The following is a 21,081-nucleotide window of genomic DNA, read 5'->3' as shown; positions in this document are numbered from 1 at the left end:
TTACAGCAACCCACGTCTGGGGCACAATACAGCACTTTTTCGACAAGTCAGGGTGCTCTAATGAGGTGCTCTAATCAGTGGTGATTTGGCATGGCTTAAAAGTTTCATAGCTAACGCAGAAAAAACTAAATGTTGAAGCCCAACAACTGCCAAGGAGGGACCAACTCTCCACAACATCCCTGGTTTCCACAAAGGGTTGGTGGTAGGGCCTAATGACTGCTAGGCCATCAGCCTTAAGGTTGTATACGCATAAGGAAAACAGCACTCAAAACGCCACCCTAACCTGGAAGTGTCTTTAGGGTCACACACTCAACCCTAATGCAGAACGGGCCAGTTGGGGTTTCTAAGAGGCTCTTAAGTGCTTATCCTTGAGTGTACAGATGTTTATGTTGTTGTCTTGCAGCCTTAAATATTCCCTCTCAGCTCCTCATTCCTGTGAAGTGGCTTTACTCTGGCAAAATGTGCTGTACTATCAACAGCTGTGGCAGAGCCTTATGGTAACTTTCATGTTACACACACATCCCTCTTCACAGGAACCCTCACCGCATTCTCAGATAACATATTACCGGAATATACAATGATTCCCCTCTTTCTCCATAGTAGCTCATTATGTTCTCCAGCTGTTCTCCAGCTGCATTCACCTTTCACATAGACTATAGCGGACTGGCCATCATGTGGCCTCCCGGTTTGGCGGTCCCAGATTACTTTTGGTGTTTTTGCCCCGGGAAATTATGTAAGAGCTAATCACAGCCTTCACAATTTAACAGGGGGAGGGGCTATAACAAATCATGAGCTCATTCTGCAGCCTAACTACCTATTGCAGCTCTAAGCTGCCTCATATAGACAATCCTTTTGCTGCTAGAGACATTTAGAACATACCTTTATTTCTGCAATCCTGATCTATCCTGCACCAGTTTGGATCCACATGTATGCAAGCTATCACAAATCATTAATTTTCCCTTCTATGTCAACCCATCCCATATGTATGTTGCATTTCACTCACTTTCCCATCAATTTATCTTCTCCCTACTAATTTTCCCCTGCCGACAATAATCTGAATAAGGGTTTATAGTGATAATGTCGAATGTGAAAAAGTCGAAAGTCAAAATGTCGAAAACAAATGGTCGAACATTTTTTTTCGAATAATTTTCTGTTCCAAATGGGGGGGTTCCCTCCCAACCCCCCCTTTTTTTTAAAACCCTTGTTTTAACGCACGAAAGCCAAAAAAAAACCTGTCAAATAAAAAATGACATATTCGAAATGGTTTTTTTTCGACCATTTGTTTTCGACATTTTTGTAATTTGACTGTTTGCAGTCGACATTATGACTGCACACCCTAAATAAGCACGGGGACACTATACCCCAGCCTCCCGACAAGGCATTCGCTCTGAGACCACTACAGTGGTGATTTGGTACAGTATAAAATCATTAAAACAAAATATACCATAATTCACAGTACCCAAGCAGATGTACGTTTCTCTAGTACTATGAGCATAGTACTCCAAATGATAACCTACAACCCACTTTCCCTAGCCCAGTGAGATGGCCAACACTGGTCCTGATGCACTTACAACTCTGATTTGTGGCCATTGGGCGTATTCTCATAATAATATGAAGTATCCACACAGTACCTGATGCCAATTGCTTGCTGCTTCTACGCACTGAACTGATATGTGGTATTATTACCCAATTTAATGCTACTCAATTTACTGACCTCAGAAGGACGAAGGACTGAGTCTGTTCAGTCAGGATTTCATCATGTGACTTGAAATTGCAGACACATACCCAAGGCCATTGCTTAGCTCGCTGGGATAACTTTACTGCAATGCGCACAATAAAAACAAATACTGAACTGTGGTTACACAATTAAAAGACACATTGCCTCCAATTAGATGTTTAAGTTACCATTTTGAGCACACACATAACATTTTGGACAACACGGTATTTTACTCTCAATGCACGGAACATTACTGGACTATCTTCCAGTCACATTATATGGACAGTTGTCCAATATACTCTGCACAAACGCCCTTATATTCCATCATGAAAATCACAGGAGAGCTCCATTGCTTTTCAGTGTCGCCACAGACAGGCACTCAATGTTCTCGAAAGAAACGTTGTAAAAATGTCAGGCCGGCCGAGATTGTTAGAATAAAACACAGCTCTTGACTGATGAGGATGAGACCACATGAGCACTTAGACTGAATTATTCACACCGATCTCATGAATATGGCCTGAAAAGCAAGAGGGTGCAGTGTTTTATGTTAACCTAAATCAAGTGCTGATCAATATCAACTTGATTTCTGGGACAGCATTCGATAACACACGTCAGCGGCCATTACGAAAGATTGGGAAGCCCAGCTCGGACACCCTCCTGAAGTTCTCCAAGTTGAAGGGCGGCCTTGAAAGGGGGGAACAACTTCATCTCAATGATTTAAACAGAACACAACAGGTTTAGACAAGATACAAAACAAGGAAAGAAGCAACTGGTGGCCATGGAAAGATCACATGAAAGAGCAATCTCTAGCTGAAAATATTATAATGGAAACAAGGAAAATAAAATAATTTGTGAGTTTGAAAGTACTACACATTATTTTTTTGCAAAGGTTAGCTACTTTTTATCTTCTTGTGTAACTGTCTATTTAATACGGTGACCTACATTTCATTGAACATTTCTCAGAGCCCCTTCCTGCATAAGTGAAGTAAACAAAGTCCCTGATTTTGATGGAGGTGCAGTGGGGGCGTAATCTCAAATAATAGAGCAATCATGTATTACCCTGCTTTCTGAGGGTACATGTGGTATCCTAGGAAGCAGATAGCATGTGGAAGGGTTCTAGATGTAGGAGGGGGATGAGCAAGAGAGAGCCGTTCAAGACGGAGGCAGAAGGAGGGTGCAGATCTCCATGTAACCCATTAACCCCTTAACCTTAAAATTCAGAACTCTTAAGTAGGCTTTAAAGAGCACTTGAGCTTTAAGCAATTACAAGGAACAATTTTGACTACAGATGTGGGCAATGGAGATTTGGGAGCATTGCTTGTACAAAGAGAAAAGGAAATGAATACAGCATTGCATTTGCATCACAATCATTAAAAGTCACACAGAAGGATTGCACTACAATCGAAAAAGAAATATTGGCAATTAGGTGTGCAGTAACAAAATGCCCATCCTTTATTAGGTGTATTCCATTTGAAGTACATAGAAACCACAAACCGTTGAAAGAGATCATATGTACCAAGTCCTGGATAAAGTGTCCATCAGAATAAGAAAATGAGTGATTGATATACAAGAGCAAGCAATAAAAGTCGTGCATGAACCGGGAATAAGGAATCGCATGGCAGATTGCCTACTTAGGCTGACAGACAAGGAAGAATAAGAAGGTGCAGAGATGGGCAAGTAGATAAGGTTAATCATTGATCAAGCTATACCAGAATCAGAATGGAAGGAAGCACTGGAGGAAGATGATGATATGAAGGAAGTCATGGAGGACAACAACAAAAATAAACGTTATGTTAATGGGATTCTATTGAAGATGGGTGAAAGAACAATTCCTCCAAGAAAGCTAAGAGAGAAGATAATATACCTGGCACATAAACGCCATCAACCAAAAGGAAGCAAGGCTTAAGGAGTGGTTATTGGTGGCCAGGCCGCGACATTCAACTTGAGTGGAAAGTAAGATAATTAATCCTTGGTGAAGTGGGTGAGAAAGCATGTGCGGGACACAAGTGCCTGATGACTGTGGCTGTGGCTAGTATTACAGGTAACCCTTGGTAGAGAATGAGAAAAGATATATTAGGCCTGATTCAAAGCAAGGGCCATGCAATGCATTGCATAGTGGCAATGGCATGCTGAAGTACAAATTACAACAGACATCAGTGTGAGGAGCGTCATAGGATTTTTAATGAAGTGTTTCAGATAAAGGGTAGACGCAGTACAATATTATCATACAATGGTGTACAGTTTAAGTCAAGGGAAATGGAGGAGGAAATAGATTTACACCACATGTAACAGCTGGGATTTCCCCTTTTGAGTTTAGCCGGGGAATGAAACCTAACACTAAACTAGCACCACAGTGGTTCCAAAGACCAGGCTTGGTTGTGAGAGACAGATAGCAGGGATATGACAAGATTGGGGAAACACAATTGCCAAACAAAGGAAGGTATGATAGAGCAGGAGTTCTAGAATTTAGATGCCCACAGGTTTGTGAGTGGGTATGAATTGAACTTCCAAATGTGCTTAGGAGGGGATTGTTGAAATGGTGAAAACCAATGCAGGCAACAAAAATGACACATAATCCTGCAGGCACGTCGGATGGAAGAGTGTACAATATGGAAAGAGTGATGATGTGTACAGGGAGATTTATGGAGAATAATAAAGGAGATAAGGTACAAACACAGACTTCCTTGACAAAGACAATCACGATGGGAAGAAACTCAAATGAAGTTTTGCAGGAGTGAAGAGGCGTAGAGTAAGAAGAAGGAAGTGAAAATGAACTAATGAACCAGTTGACCAGGAGCAGGAGATGACAGGGAGGTCAGAGAGGCAACTGAGTACACAAAGTATCTGCAGAACTATGTTGAATGAAGCTTTGATGTAATTGGCTGAAGGAAAGAGGGTGTTTGGTATCCTAGGACGCATAGAGAATGTGGGAGGGGTCGAGAGTGTAGGCGGAGTTCGAGAGAGAGAGAGCCATTGGAGACTGAGGCAGAAGTAGGATGCAAAGCTCCATGTAATCCCTTAACCTTTAAATAAATACATAGGCAGAATCTTACCTGACTTGCCTGCCCAATAAAGTACCGGAACATTTGCTTATATTGCATTCCGAAGTACCACCACCTTTATACAAGTACTGGCTGGGTATATTGTGCTTCTTATTCTTCATGGCAAGACCGTGCATTATAGTATCAGTAAAATGTTAGACTTGGGAGGAAAGGACTTTACTCTGCTTTTTGAGTATCTTTAACAACGGTTTTGCAGTGTAAAATGTTGTGCATTCATATGGTGCCGTCCTGGTGCCACATGAACAGGGATTGCAGGGAGTTCAGGGCGAGTTTTGTTATTTTAGGGTGTATTGAATGTACTTTTTATATGGTTTCATTCTATTGTGGTGGTTGTGGCCGGTGGGCAGATTCTTGGGGCCATGGCAGGTCATGGCCCCAACAATCTGCCCACTGGCCACAACTACCACAGTAGAAATATGTGTATAGTAATCATAGGTAATTTAGTGAGAGTATAAAGTGTTTGTAATATGGTGAAATGATACAATGATTGTAGTACAATTCAGGACAGTGCTTATGAAATATACTTTTGTTTATACTTGGTATGGTTACTTAGTTGCATACAGTAACTAAGCTGGAATCTTTGGTTCATTGGAACAAAAATAGTATAATTTGTTAAGCAGGATAGTTTAAGAGCTTTAATTGCATACAGTTTTACATATACATTTGCTTTTTTTTACCCTCATGAACAGTACGTTATATGTACTATGTTTGGTACAACATTACTGTATGATACACTGTTGTTGTATTGATGTTAAATAATCATTGGGTCATTGGAAAAAAAAATCCATACAATATTAAAAAAAAATCCTATAACAATAATGTGAGTGTAAGTGTGATAGTATGTTCGTTTTGTTAAACGAGACACGATATTGTGCCTCTTTATTGTATATATTGGCCTAAGCCCAGTCACTCTGCGAAGAAATCCGCTTTGCAAAGTTCCGATCTTAGATCGGCTTAGCCGCCATTTTAGGTCCGTCTGCCATTTGATTTCCATTACAAAGTAGTTCTGTGTTCTAAAATGGTGGAAGTGTTTCCCGCTTGTAACTTAGCCGTCCCGACCTTTGAATACAAGTTAATATCTAAGCTGTCTGTTGGCCGAATGTTTGGGTTGAGTAAAGAGACCTTGTCCCATGTCTGACTTGTAGACAGAGGATTACCTGCGCCAACAAGTCCGATCTGCGGACACACATCAAATACAATGTTGTATAAATACTGAACGTGGACACTTGCTGAATTACATTGCATAGGATGTTTGTTAAGACTTAATGTTAAATCCGAAGATACACTGTTGCCATTGTGACTGTTGATGTACAAACTGAAAATGATCCATATGCATATAGTTGGGCAAACTAGAAGTGAACTCGGCACGAACCCTAGACCAAGAATTATTAACCTGTAGGGGGGCTGGACATTATGATCAAAACTGTATAAAAAGTGTAAATGTTTAGACGTCCAGTACCTCTCACTTCTCACACTGAAAGGGCTTGTATTCGCTGTGATGTACTGAGGGCCAGATAACTATCTGATACTTTGTTTCTTTGTAAACTGTACAGTTATAGAATAAATATCTGTGAATCTTTATAAGCCCGTGTTTGGTGTATTTCCTTTTGGGGTACTCAGCCTCGTTATTTCCTTTGCTTTTACAGATGGCACCTGAATAGAGACCCTCAAGATTGATGCCAGCTCATTGAAGGTTGACGTGGCTATCGGACCGGGATCGGACGGTGTAAAAGGGGGCCCCTTTCTTGGATTAGAAGCGACAACTCAGCAGCGCTGCAGGACCCGATCCCTGGACGGTGAGACCGCGGTCCGAGTCGGCATCTTGACGAGGATTCATATATCGAGGCGGGCAGATTTGCCGAAATCACCAACCACGTGGGACCTTAGTTAGAACTTTGTAATCGATCGGACTTCCTTAGGATTTGATCAGGTGAGTCGTGACCCGATTCTTAAGTATCCTGATAATTTGTTTTGGCGCATTACCCTTGCAAGTGCTATTACTGACCAGGTAACACCAGTATTCTAATATGCCTGGCAAATTGTCTGCCTGCTTCAGGGCATTATTACACAGTGACAGACAATCTTTGGAATTTGGCCGACCGGCACCAATGGAGGGGTGGACAGCGTGTACTATGTACTGTAAGCACGGCATTGGTAGTATAGTATTTAATGATATTTGGCACAGACCAACTAGACATGCTTCCGAACTTCAGTGGCCAATCAATGGTAGTTTTGAAATTCCTCGTATTGAATACTTAGAATCCATATTATTGAAGAAAATGGCTAGACCTGCAGCATTCAATGTATTACGGAATTGGAACAAAGAAGCTATGCAACAGCTTAAGAGTGGAGAAAAGCATGCGCGCCGTCATATGACGAACACCGAAAAAGTGTTGTTATATGACCAGAATAAACAGTTTGAGTCAGTTAGGAATATGGATAGGGCTTTTTCACTTGGTATCCAGAAAATGTACCCTTCTAAAGACTTTCATGTATCCAATGAGCTTATTGACAAACTTTTAAATGAATGAAGGTCTGGTGCCACTGCGCCACCTCTGTATTTTCCTCGTCCTGCTGTTATTCCTCCTCCCTTAGCTCTTCCTGCTTCTCCTATTGTTCCTCTTAGTGTTCCTCTTCCTCAGGCTGTTGTTCCTCCTCTTATCGTCTCTTCTCCATCTGCTCCTCCACCTTTGCCTGCTGTTATGGGTTTGGTGGGTTTGCCTGCCGTGCCAGTGATAGTACCTCTGTTTCCGAGTGTACAAAATGTGCCTACTCTCCCTCTTCCAAGTGGTTCTACACCGCTTGTAGTAGATCGGGGAGCGGGATCGAGGGTTGTAACTCGTAATACTGTGTCTTCAGAGAAAATGCATGAATTGACTGCATGGGCTAAGCATTGCATGGAGAGGGGTGAACAAGCTGATGTTCTTGCCACACTCTGTATTTTAGACAATTTTCCTGAGAAAAACATTTTTATTGAAGGATTAGGAATTCATTTATGTGTAATGTGGAACAGGCTAAATTATATAGATCTCCCACAAGGGTTAAGGGATCTGAATACTTTAGCATTCTCTAGGGATACTGCGGAGAAAGTACAAGAGCATGTCGAGTGAGGTTTTGTGTATAGAAGGGAGCTGAAAAAGTTAAGGAATGGAGATATAGATGGTGATAGTTTGGATGCTATATTTGTACAAAACGGTTATTTCCTTGTCGTAAGTCGATAAATGAGGAAACACGAATTTGTACAAAAGATGCAATTAGGTCGATCTCAGACACGTCGATAACTCCTGTTGAAGTATATGACACGTATAGTCAGTAGACACCAGAAATGCAGAGGAAAGTGATACAGGTAATGGTAGAGTACCTACAGGATGAATGCATAAAAAGAAAGATTTGTTGTCCCGCAGAGTTATTGAGTATTTATGAGAGGGCTTTTTCATTTGACACTTCTTCGGCTGCTTTAGCGCTTGATCTAGCTCTGTTGCTTAGTAAGCGTTTGGAGTTGCCTACTTCTCAGTTGCCTATGAAAGAGGTTCCTCCGACATTTGTCCCAAAAGTTGAGATTCCCACTGATACTGCAACAGGTGCAGTTGCTCAAGATATTCCTGCACATTATGTGTCGCAGTTCGTTCACGACCCGTTCTCGAGACAGGAAGTGAACACCATTAAACAATCTATTCCCGATATTAGGAGGAATCCGACAGGGTTCTACAAAGAAATAGAGTCTGTCTTGCAATCGTCAGTATTTACCTTAAGTGATATTGATTTGTTATTTCCTGTACTCTTGCCTGCTGATTTATGGAAGCAGATTAGGACTGTAGATGATGTACCAGGGTTAGGAGATTCATGGGATAACATGGTTAGACTCGATAGAGAAAGGCCAGCTCTTGAGAGACCACCTCAGGTAATACTAACTTTGCCTGATAGAATAGTTACGAAATTGAAAACTATAATTCCTGAAAGAAGGATTATTTGGGACAAGCTACTGCCTGTCTCCAAGGGAAGTCTGAGGGTGCTACCGAGTTCTTTAATTGGTTCGAACAAGTATTTTCAGATTACAGTGGGCAAGACTTAAGCACAGAGTCTGGGAAACGACTATTTGTGGACAAATTTGTGCGTGGATTGCTGCCTGACATCCAGTCACAAATTATGTCCTCAGAGAGCGCTAGGCAAGTGAAGCCTCAGTCAGAAGTACTGCATATGGCTCAGTACTATGAGAATCGTGTCAATAACGAAAAGAAAAGAGTTGAAAAGAAAAAAGATGACTTAAAGACAAAAGTATTATTGCAGCAAATTGATAGACACCCTAGAGGGGGTAATCCGCAATTTAGGGGTCAGTACGTATCACAGGGAAATGTGCCATTGGGTCCTGTAAGCATAAACCATTGTGCTTATTGCAGACACAAGGGTCATTGGCGTGCACAATGCCCGATCCTCCAGCAGAGGGAGAATAACGCATTTGGGAATATGGGTAGATGATCCAGAGGCCGCCCAGGTGCAGGGGGTCCTGGTAGAAGTCCGTTTTTACAGGATTCACAGCACTCTTTTTTACAGGACAATCAGGCACCAAGTGTGGATAATAGAACATTTTTGATCATCCTTCTGCCACTTACCTCTATGAAGAACTTCCTTTCTACGACATTCTGTTTCGCTAGGATTGCCCAAAGAAGGGATTGGAACCGACACCTATTCCTGTTAATCAGAAAGGTCCCTACGTTGAGATGATAGTGGGAAATAGGAAACATCTATTCTTGATAGATACAGGGGCAAAGAAGTGTTCCATTGACTATTCACGGGTTCCAAACATTCCACTGTCAGGGCAAACCAATGTTTTTGTAGGGTTTTCTGGCACACCAATTGTCTGTCTGGTTTCTTCGCCGGTACCCATTTCTTTGGGTCCATTTACGGACCACTGTCCATTGCTTTTGCCCACAAATTGTGGAGAGAGTTTGTTGGGGTTGAATCTGTTGAAGGAATTAAATGCTGTAATTTATTGTTCTTCTGATGGAGTGCATTTGACGATTTCACCACAGCAACTTTCTGTCTCTCAATTCTTAACGAGACCTTTGCCGCCGGAATTTAGTGATGTTCTGGAGTGTTTGTGGGCAATTGACGATAATGATGTCAGTGTTTTGAATATTGAGCCCGTTAAGATAATTTTGAAACATGGAGTGAATTTGTCACGTATTCCCCAGTATAAGATTTCGGTCGATGGTGAGCAAGCTTTGAAATGCATAGTCTCCGATTTTGTGCATCGAGGGGTGATCGAGGATATTGCAAGTAGTTTGTGCAATAGTCCGATTTTGCCCATGTACAAAAAAGGCGATAATGCAATTCCTTTCCGTTTCATTATTGATTTACGTGCCATCAATAAGATCACTGCTCCACAATTTCCTATTGTGCCTGACGTGACTACAACATTAACCATGAATCTGGCTTCAGCTACTCACTTTCGTGTTGTGGATCTAAAGAACGCCTTCTTTAGTATCCCTATACATAAGGATAGTAGATACCTGTTCATGTTCATTTTAGGGGGACGCTTGTTTACCTTTACCCGTGCACCGCAAGGTTACACGGAAAGTCCTAGCATCTACAGTAGGGATTTGAAAGAGTAGCTCGACACACTCAAGTTGCCCACTACTTGTACACTGCTTCAGTATGTAGACGACCTACTCTTAGCTGCTGATTCAGATAGTGCCTGTAAGGAGGGCACCGTGTTGTTGCTTATCCACCTAGCACAACATGGACACAAAGCTTCGCTTAGTAAATTTCAATATTGTCGACAGGCGGTCGCCTATTTAGGCTATCTCCTGTCAAAGGAGGGAAGAAGGTTGACACCTAAATGGATAAAAATAATTTCTAGCATGTCTGTCCCAAATACACAGAAGGAAGTTAGAGCCTTGATAGGAATGGCTTCTTACTGTAGACAGTGGATCCCGAACTTCTCCTTAGTGATTAAACCAATGTTGACTCTGATAAAGAAGGGCATTTCTTCGCCATTGCCGTGGAACTTGGAACACCAGCAAGCATTTGATCTGCTCAAGACTACATTGTGCTCGCCACCAGTTTTGGGCACACCAAACTATGAAAAGGCCTTTGTGTTATATGTGCATGATTGTGATGGATGTGCTTTGGCTGTATTAACACAGGAACACGGAGGAAAGAATAGGCCGTGCGGCTACTTTTCTTCCGCCCTTGATCCTGTAGCATGCGCTTTGCCAAGATGTTTGAGAGCTGTCGCTGCTGCTGCTGCATCCGTAAAACAGAGCGAGGGAATGGTCCTAGGTCATGCTTTAACCTTGATGGTACCTCACTCTGTAGATGTTCTATTAAACAGAACACAAACACAACACCTCACCTATGCACGATTAATGAGATATGAATTGATCTTGTTTGCACCGCACATCCAAATAAAGAGGTGTTGTGTCCTTAATCTGGCTGAACTTTTACCTTTCCCGCAAGGTAGTGCTTGCAGTGACGAAGAGTCACATGACTGCCTTTACACTACAGAACAAGAGACCAGAGGCAGAATCGATCTAAGAGACATTCCTTTGAACAATCCACAAGGGGAGCTGTTTTGTTATGGCTTCTGTTTCAAACTCCTGGATGGTACATCCACAGCTGCTTATGCAATCACCACATTGAGCACGGTTGTGGAGACCAAAAGTATCACGCATAACTCCGCGCAGCCCGCAGAGATTATAGCATTGACCCAAGCTTGCGAACTTTCCGAAGGGCTTATCGTAAACATATATATTGACAGTCAGTATGCCTTTGGGGTGGTTGACAACTTCGGTAGACTTTGGGCAGAAGAGGGTTCTTGACCTCACATGGCACTAAAATACAGCATGGCTCCTTGATAGTACGGTTACTCTCAGCGCTTGCACTCCCTATAAAATGCGCAGCGCATCACAAGATTGTAGATAATGTAGGAAAAGGGAACGCTTTTGCTGACCAGATAGCCAAACAGACTGCCACTGATCTCTCTCCAGAAATGTATACTTCAAGGGAAGCCACAAATGCCTGTACTTTGGATGAGGGTATCGAATCCATAAAGAACATTCAAGCCAATGACACATTAGAGGAATCTAAGAAATGGGCTGAGTGTTTGGCGAAATTGGACGATGACGGGTGTTGGGTGGATAAGGTTGGAAGGAAATGGTTACTGCCTGATGCGTATATTATGATGATGGTTGTTATGGCTCATGGTCCCACCCATATTTGTGCTCGTAAGGTCACCAAAATGTTGCAAAATGTATGGGTAAATGATAAAATCCCTAAGGTGGCTGAGCGCTTCGTTCAAGGGTGTATGATTTGTCTGCAGCATAATGTGGGAAAGGGCACATCGACTCCTAGGGTTAGTTTTGGCCCACCTTCTGTCCCCTTTGAAGTAATCCATTTTGACTTCATAGAAATGGAGCGCTGTAATAACTTTAAATACGTACTAGTTGTTATCTGTGCCTTTAGCAAATGGGTCGAAGCTTTTCCCGTCAAAGATGCCACCGCTATGACCACAGCAATGACCATGCTGAAGGAATATTTTTCAAGATTTGGTTTGCCAAGAGTCATCTGGTCGGACAATAGTCCACATTTTATCACTGCTGTAATTCTGCAGATATGCACGTGATTACAGATCGATAAACGGTTCCATTTGGCCAGACACGCACACAGTGCTGGACTAGTAGAGAGACACAACGGCATCATCAAGAACAAGCTCACTTAGACGTGTGCCGGCAGCAAACTAAAATGGCCAGACGCCTTACCGATTGTGTTATTGTCCATGAGGACGACCCCTCAAACTAAGACTGGGCTCTCTCCCTTTGAGGTGGTCATGGGTAGGCCAGCTAACATTTGGTATATACCAAAACCTCGTTCTTTACGAGAGGTTGAAAATGTACTTCTTTCTGATTACTGTGGCCAGTTAGCTAAAAATCTGTATTTTATTTATCACCAGGTGCAAGAGGCTTTACCTGTCAGGTACGAGGGCCCCGGTCACAGCATATGGCCAGGAGACTGGGTCCTCACAAAATCATATGAGCAATGTTCTTGCCTCGTACCTCGTTGGAGGGGCCCCCATCAGGCCCTCCTGGTCACACAGACGGCAGTGCGGGTAGCAGCCAAGAATCATTGGATCCACGCGTCGCACATCAAGAGAATTCCGTACCCTCTGCCACATGCTACAGAAGATACAGAACCCCTCAACAATGCTGTAACCAATGATCATGAAGTAGCAACCAGCATCGAGAGTGTGTCGGAGACTCTCCCTGAGCCTGTGAGGCCTGGGGAAACAGCTACTTCATCTCCACACTCTCCAACAGTTCCATTTTCAAAAATTGCTCCGAATCTTGTATCCGATCTCACTTTGCATTTGTCGCTTCCATCAGGGAGTGACGACACGAGGTACGATCTGCGTCCGAGATAGTAGACTTACTGCATGGTTCGGCTGTGCCATCAAGGGAAATCATCAGAGGGCTTGCCTTTTTGGCCCGATTATTTGTATATAAGGGGATTCTGTTGGCTAGGGTTTGTGAAAGGACTAAGAAGACGCTCGGTCTGGAGATCGCCAGCAAATAACTTAGGTGCAAGTCATTTGAAGAACAATGCCTGCAACCGGTCCCACTCATACGGAACAGATAAGAGACTGCGTGACCAGCCATGAAAAAGAACGATCAAATGTGTGGGCCCCGAAAATGTATTGTTCTCTTGTGATAATGTTAACTGGTTTTCCAATAGTCAGTGTCTTAGGATTCTGATATATAGAAGTACATCCGCTAGAAAATGTGTTACCCACTGAAAATGTACCTACTGTTTCTACTCCTTTCGTGCATCTGCACACTCTATCTCCTAGAGACTCTCAGCACAGAGTTACCACAATAACACTCTATTACTCATTATGAATGCTACACATGCCATCTTTAATAGGTCCAATTGTTGGGTCTGTTCGCATTTACCGCAACACGGGGATAAGGGGCTGGGCTGGCATATTCATCCTTTACCGTTGACACCTGCCTGTTATGCTTCTTTAAGGGCACTATTCTTTGGCCGATGGAACGATAACGTCTCAGGTAACTTTGATGGAACTAACCTGAATGATTTTGAGAAACGTGTTCTAACGCCCCTGGGATGCTCACTCTTTGCAAATAGGAGCAAGCCTAATGTTGCTTCTATAAGGCCTTCTGACAGACTGTCCCATCCTTTTCAATCTTTGATCTCTTTCAAAATGGCTCCTATAGGCAATAGGGATGCCACGCCACCTTCTTATAATTTCAACCACAGCCCCGATTCAGTTTCTTTCTGCATACAGAGGAATGGTACTCAGTCAATGGGTGATTTCAAGGGTTGCGCCAACATTGCGAATTTGACTAGTGAGGACAGACCGTATGTAGGCGAACCTGTCTACTTTGTTTGTAGTAATGTAGCATTTCCATGGTTACCCAGGGATTGGCAGGGAACCTGTCATTTAGGGATTCTGTTACCCGGGGTATTCATTGCTAGCACTGTAGTAGTTTCAAAGGCTCATCCACGGTGGGACGAGAATGGGGATACTTCAGCACAAATTCTGGGTGATGTAGCTAAATCCGTTGTGGCATTTTGTGGATAACTGCTGAATTCTGAAGATATCAGGAGACTAGCGAGTGTACTGGAGAGGACCATCAACTGGACCACTGACATACTCTATAATATGATGTTAGAACAGAAAGCAATAAGGTTAGTGGCACTTCAGAACCGGATGGCCTTAGATGTCATCCTGGCTGAGCATGGTGGGGTATGTAAATTAGTGGGGTCCGCTTGTTTTCATACCAGATTCCTCCCCAACTATCTTTTAGGGCGATTCAAAATCTGCATGTTCTCAGTTCAGAAGTGCATGTTCCCGAGGGAAACTGGGATCTTAGTGCTTGGCTCTTGGACCTTCTACGATCTTGGGGATGGAAGCTACTCTCAGTCTTGCTGGTGTTTTTCTGCTGTTGCATACAATGTCTTCCTGGTATGTGTTCGATGGTAGGAGGATGCTGTGCACAAGCAATGGGTACATTATGGCACAAGGTATACGCCCCAGAGAAAATATCCAACGAATTCATGCTGAAGGAAATCTCAGTTTCTGACCTCATGGCAATTGATATCTCCGATAGTGATTCAGGATGTATGGACATTGGGACGTGGAGTTATTCGTAAAGGGACTAGAAGTAGTTTAGCGCTTGGCGTAGGCCAAAAGGAGGGTTTGTTAAACGGGACATGATATTGTGCCTCCTTATTGTATATATAGGCCTAAAACCAGTCGCTCTGCAAAGAAATCCACGTTGCAAAGTTCCGATCTTAGATCGATTTAGCCCCCATTTTAGGTCCGTCCGCCATTTTGATTTCCATTCCAAAGTAGTTCTTTGTTCTAAAATGGTGGACAGTGTTTCCCGCTTGTAATTTAGCTGTCCCGACCTTTGAATACAAGTTAATGTCTAAACTGTCCGTTGGCCGAATGTTTGGGTTGAGTAAAGAGACCTTGTCCCATGTCTGACTTGTAGACAGAGTATTACCTGCGCCAACAAGTCCGATCTGCGGACATACATCAAATACAATACTGTCTAAATACTGAACGTGGACACTTGCTGAATTACATTGTATAGGACGTTTGTTAAGACTTAATGTTAAATCCGAAGATACACTGTTGCCATTGTGACTTGTTGATGTACAAACTGCAAATGATCTATATGCATATAGTTGGGCAAACTAGAAGTGAACTCGGCACGAACCCTAGACCGAGAATTATTAACCTGTAGGGGGGCTGGACATTATGATCAAAACTGTATAAAAAGTGTAAATGTTTAGACGTCCAGTACCTCTCACTTCTCACACCGAAAGAGCTTGTATTCGCTGTGATGTACTGAGGGCCAGATTGCTATCTGATGCTTTGTTTCTTTGTAAACTGTACAGTTATAGAATAAAGATCTCTGAATCTTTATAAGCCTGTGTTTGGTGTATTTCCTTTTGGGGTAATCAGCCTCGATATTTCCTTTTGATTTTACACTTTGAAGTATGTTGTCAATAAGGGAATGTTTAAAGTAGTTAGATACCTGTTGGCGTATTCTAACTACATTAGCCTTTAGAAGATGTTTAGTATTAACAAGCATTGTGATGACGTATTTGAAATGTATTGTAATGAAGGATATTTTTGAAGTAAAAAAAAAGACTATTTCACTATTACAGATGTAGTTAGATACCCCTTGACGTATTTCAACTGTTGATTGTGCTATAGTTTAGTGGGTACATTTGGGTTGAAGGAATATTAAGTAGGCAGTTGTTAGGTATGCTGCTATCCTATGTTTTGGAGTAACAGCGGTGTCGGTACAGTCAAACTAATCACTTATTTTTTTGACATATGCAGTATAGTGCCCTGAAGTGATTGTGGCACCAGTGTGGTATATTGTGCCTATTGTGGTGGCGGTTTTCTTGCCAAGAGATACTTAGTTGTGTGTAAAGCTAGTGAGTTGAAAGTTATTTTTAGTACCATCTGCATTGTACCTTAGAACCATTAGTATAACATATTGGCTATGTGAGTTTATTTGTATGCTGAATTGCAAAAAGGGCATAATATGCCATGATATGCATTCTGCAGAAGCTGGTGAAATGGAATGCATTCACAATTTGGTATGGATACATATACAAATCGTTCATTAGGGATGTGATCTTGTGAAACATGGTTGCAGAGAGTGCATGTATGCTACCAGGTGTATGAAATATGGAATATGTAAATATGGATTTCATTTATAGGGATGTTTCTGGTGTGCAGTACTTGTAGTAAGTACATTAGAAATTCTTGAGGATACTCCTGTGTGTTTATGGTAAATGTTATATTTCCTGCACAGTAGTCCAATTATTTCCTTATACCCGACACTGTAAGTGCTGACAGGATTGTTTGTGGCATTTCTATGAAGGACAAGCATGTTCAAACACAACTGGTCCAAGCAGTTTAAGTAAATGTTGTGAACGATTGGTGGCAATTGGAAGAGAAAAGTATTTTTTTACATTTGCATAGCACTTTACTCCAGTGGTGTTACTGAAGTTAAATGGACCAGAGAGTTCTGTCTGTGCATCATTTGATGGGCCTGCAGATTTATTTTGAGAAGAGACATTTGTCTCTTTTATTTCTGATGGGCGTACAGTTGATTTTCTACTAGACAGTTTTACGGTTGTATTATTTAATAATGAAGGAGTTGGTCATTGTTTCTTTAGCGGTATTGTTGAGAGATCTGTTGTAGATTCTACTTGTATTCATTTTCTTTTTAAAGGTTTTATTTTTGAGGTATAGGGTACATATCTAGATGGGGTGTACAGTGGTTATAGCCTGTTGTATTCTAGGATGCAAGAAATGTCAGCCTTGACTTTGTTTGCATCAAAGTTAACTGGGAATAGACCATTGAGTGCATGCAGAAGTGAAAGTGCTATGTAACTCTTAGCTTCTTTAAAGACTGTGCTGCCAATGTCTATCAATGTGTGATTTAGGGTTAGACCTTGTGATTCGTGAATAGTGACTGCATATGCCAGAGATAGAAAAAATTGTTATCTGCGTACGTACATGTCTTTGAAAGAAGGAAAAGTACTATTGTGCCGCTAATTTATTTTTACTTCTGCAAGTTTGTCAAAGTGGATGTTGACAAACTGAATGTTGTTGTCATGCATGTGGATGTGTTTGGAAGCAAACAACTGTACCCATTGATCCATTGACTAAACCTTGTTCTACATTAAGGTTACATTTTAAAATTACTCTGCACTTCTGGTTTGTCTGTGGAGCTGATCTGCAGTATGGGGTGCATTTCTCTTTGTAACATTGTCTTGTTGAATTGACTGCAGCTTGCAAGGGTGGGCATTAAGAACATGCATTGTATATTTTGTTCAGTTCATTGTTCCATGATATCTGGAGCAGACGTGTTTTGCCCATATATACGTTTTTAAGATGGATGTGTATCTTTAGTAAGCAGACCAGTTCTAATGATTTTAAAAGATGTTAGCATAGGCGAGGTCTGCAGACTGACGCATGTTTTGACTTAGTTCCCTGTAGTGAAAATGTTGCCAGAGATTTACATTTCTAATGCTGCTGAGTGAGTTGCAGCATTGTTTATGTCCTAATGTATTGAAAATAGTTTGCCTTTTTACTGATATTAACTGTGGGAGGTCTCTATGAAAACAATAATGTGTTTTCCTTAAAATAGTTCCTCGTAATCAGTTTTTAGGATTTATTGCATTCTGAGGTGAATTAAAGCCAACATGAGCTTGGAAACCATGATAACTTCATCTTTTAGGTACTTTCATTTGTTTCAGAATTCTGCTACTTCAGCAGCAGCTTCTGCTGATAATTTGTAGTATTCTAATTTGTTTTGGTATTCTACTGGAAGGAGCAGTTGTCGGTGTACAGTTAAACCTACTGTGTTGTATGCAGCTAAACCTGTGGGGGCTGTTACAATAGCCAAAAGGTTTTTGTTTGTTACGTTTTGGAGAAGTTTGCTGATTATTTTAATTAAGAATCTTTTCACCACTTACATACAGGAGCAGAGGTTATGATTTTTATAAGTATATGTTTTAGTTTCATGTTGAAAACCATGTTCAATATGTTCAGTGACTTCTAGATAAATGGTGATTGTTCATCATTTTGCTGTGATTTGATCACTGAAAAGCACTGACAAGACTTCTTCAGATTATTTATATTGATACATGGATTTTTCTGCTTGATTTAGAATGAGTGGTTCTCCACGTGGTTCTTGGCTTCCTGTAAGGGAACGGTGACTGCCCATTGAAGTGCCTTTATCTGGTTGAGCTTCAATGTCTTCCTATTGTATGCAAACATGGTCCAACATTGCTTTGTATTGTTTGAAATTGACATTTGTTATACTGCTTTCATTTGCATTAGTTGCAGTAGTGCCGTGTAATACAGTTCTCTATGTTGGGTAGATTTAAATAATAACTTGATATGATTAATTATGCTGGGTGTGGTAAGTTTTACTAGTCTTCCTCCACAGGTTGTGACTGAATATTTGCCAGTTGTATCATCTGGTGTGCAATTATTTTGGAACAAGTAGTTTTGGGCTATGTCATACAGGCACATGTTTTCCAAAGCAGTACTTCTGTTTGGGTAGTATGTGTCAATTCAATTGTTAAATTGTTTTTTAAAATGTCCTGGCTGTTGGGATCATTTGGTAGGATTTTAGTACTTTTTGGGATGAAGCTGGACCAAGGTTTAGCCAGACAATGTGTTCAGATTTACCATATAATGCTGTACCAGTCAAACGGTCTGCAGCTTTGTAGCACCCGTATTCTCTATGGGAGATCATTTTTATACCGAAGCAGTACCATTTTTGTGAAAGTGCTCTGTCAGATGATATCTCATCCCAGAGCTATTTTAGCTCTGTTTTATTAGCTTTTGTGAGATAGTGTATAACATATCTTGGAACTGTAGTGGAATTGGTTGCAATGTATTGTAGTTATTTGTTTGCATTTCACAACAGGGCAAGTATTGCATTGTAATCATTGATGTATTTGGATGCTACATCCCTTTTAATGTTGTATGTGTTTTTGGGGGATTTGACTTTTACATAAGACATCAAGCTATGTACTTCTCCTTTTTTGCAAACTGGTCTATGGAAGCCAAAGCGACATTTGGTATAGTATTTACCTTTGTTTTTATATCTACGTCAGCGGCAGTATTTGCCACACTTATGTTTTTGGAAGCATAAGATTTGTGCACGTAGGTCACTATCTGTGGTTTCTGAAGGGATGTCACAGGTAATGTATTTTTCAATAAATTGTAAAACAGTTGTATCCGTGTCATGGCCACATTTGGGAGCATCTTTTATCCACTAAAGCATGTGGACGTGAGGTGCTCCTCTGGATTGATATTCATTCTCCAAAATAAGTGTTGCACTTCTCTGAGTGAAGGGGTAGTTTTATTGCAGATGAAGTACAGCATGTTAATGATGCAATGGTGAAACTACCTTGATACATTGAGATGGTCAAGAGAACATAGTTCTCATTGGTGTTTTTATATCTATTTCATCTTTATTTTGGTTTGCAGTGCGGAGGTAGTTGTGCGAGTCATCCTATGTGTACTCTGCACAACTTAAACTAACAAGACATGTGGGTGGGCCTAGCTCCTTTAGCATACAGCGTACATCAGCATGACATCAGAACCATAATTCTTTTGCACCACGCATATTCGCCAAATGTTTGTGATACTTCACTGCAAAACTTCATCTTTGTCTTTTATTTTTTGAAGCAGTTGGGTAGCGGACATGATTAAAAAATGTGAGCCTGTTTTTAATGTGTGTGCAACTCTATAACATAGGGCCCAACTCACAGAAGCATTTTATAATGGCAAAATCCCATTGGAAAACACTCTGTGAATTAGGCCGATATAGTTGTTAGTTCATTTTTAAAGAGGAGGTGGAAAATGTATTCTACATTTTGTCTGAATCTGTCGTCTTCAGAATACATTCATAAAGAGCGATATTCTGATGCACTCATTTGTGTGGACCTTTCATCACATCTTCTTCCTTGTGCTGTAGGAAAGAGTAGAGGAAAAGAATGTGCATCTACACTTTTTTCCCATGTGCTCATTGGGTATCCTTTGGCTTGACACATTTGATATGTTTCTAATGCATCTTCAATGGTGTCTTTGGAGTGTAGTGGGTCAATTGCATACTGGTCTAAAATGTTGGCTGCAGTAACAAGATCTACACGTTCAAATTGGCCAGTTAATGGTGAATCTTGAAATATTTGGTTGGTTTCTCTTAAGTTTTCATCTATGTATACATATTTGTAGTATTAGTTGTTTTCTTTCAGATATTGTAGGGCTCTTCTAACTTTGTTTAATTCGACTAGTTGTTGCCAAATGTGTTTGTCTTTCATTGATACACAGTTAACTAGTACCATCAAAGATTTATCTATTGGTCATTGTACTTCTAGAGTTTCTACATTTTCTTTAAGATATAATGGCAAATATACTACTTTGTACGGATGCTCTTTAATAACTCAGATGGAGGTAATTTGGCTGTTTTCAGTTGAAGGATTATTATAACTTGAAATTGGTGTACTTTTTGGATAATAATACAAGTTAAATAGTTGGAGAGCTTTTGGAAGTGGGAATATTTCAAGTATTAGTGATATCACGTGACAGCATTTGGTTACTGTCAAGCTTTGCTTCCCAGTATGTCCAAACTATTGAGGGGTCAATTATTTGGTATTTATTTTATGCTGTCAGATGTATAGCTAAATTGAACTGTTGGGATTCTTCATTGTCCTCTATTTTGTAGGCCATATCTA

Source organism: Ambystoma mexicanum, chromosome 2q (assembly GCF_040938575.1).
Source record: "Ambystoma mexicanum isolate Mex_15411 chromosome 2q, UKY_AmexF1_1, whole genome shotgun sequence".
NCBI lineage: Eukaryota > Metazoa > Chordata > Amphibia > Caudata > Ambystomatidae > Ambystoma > Ambystoma mexicanum.
Note: the sequence above shows the minus strand (reverse complement) of the source record.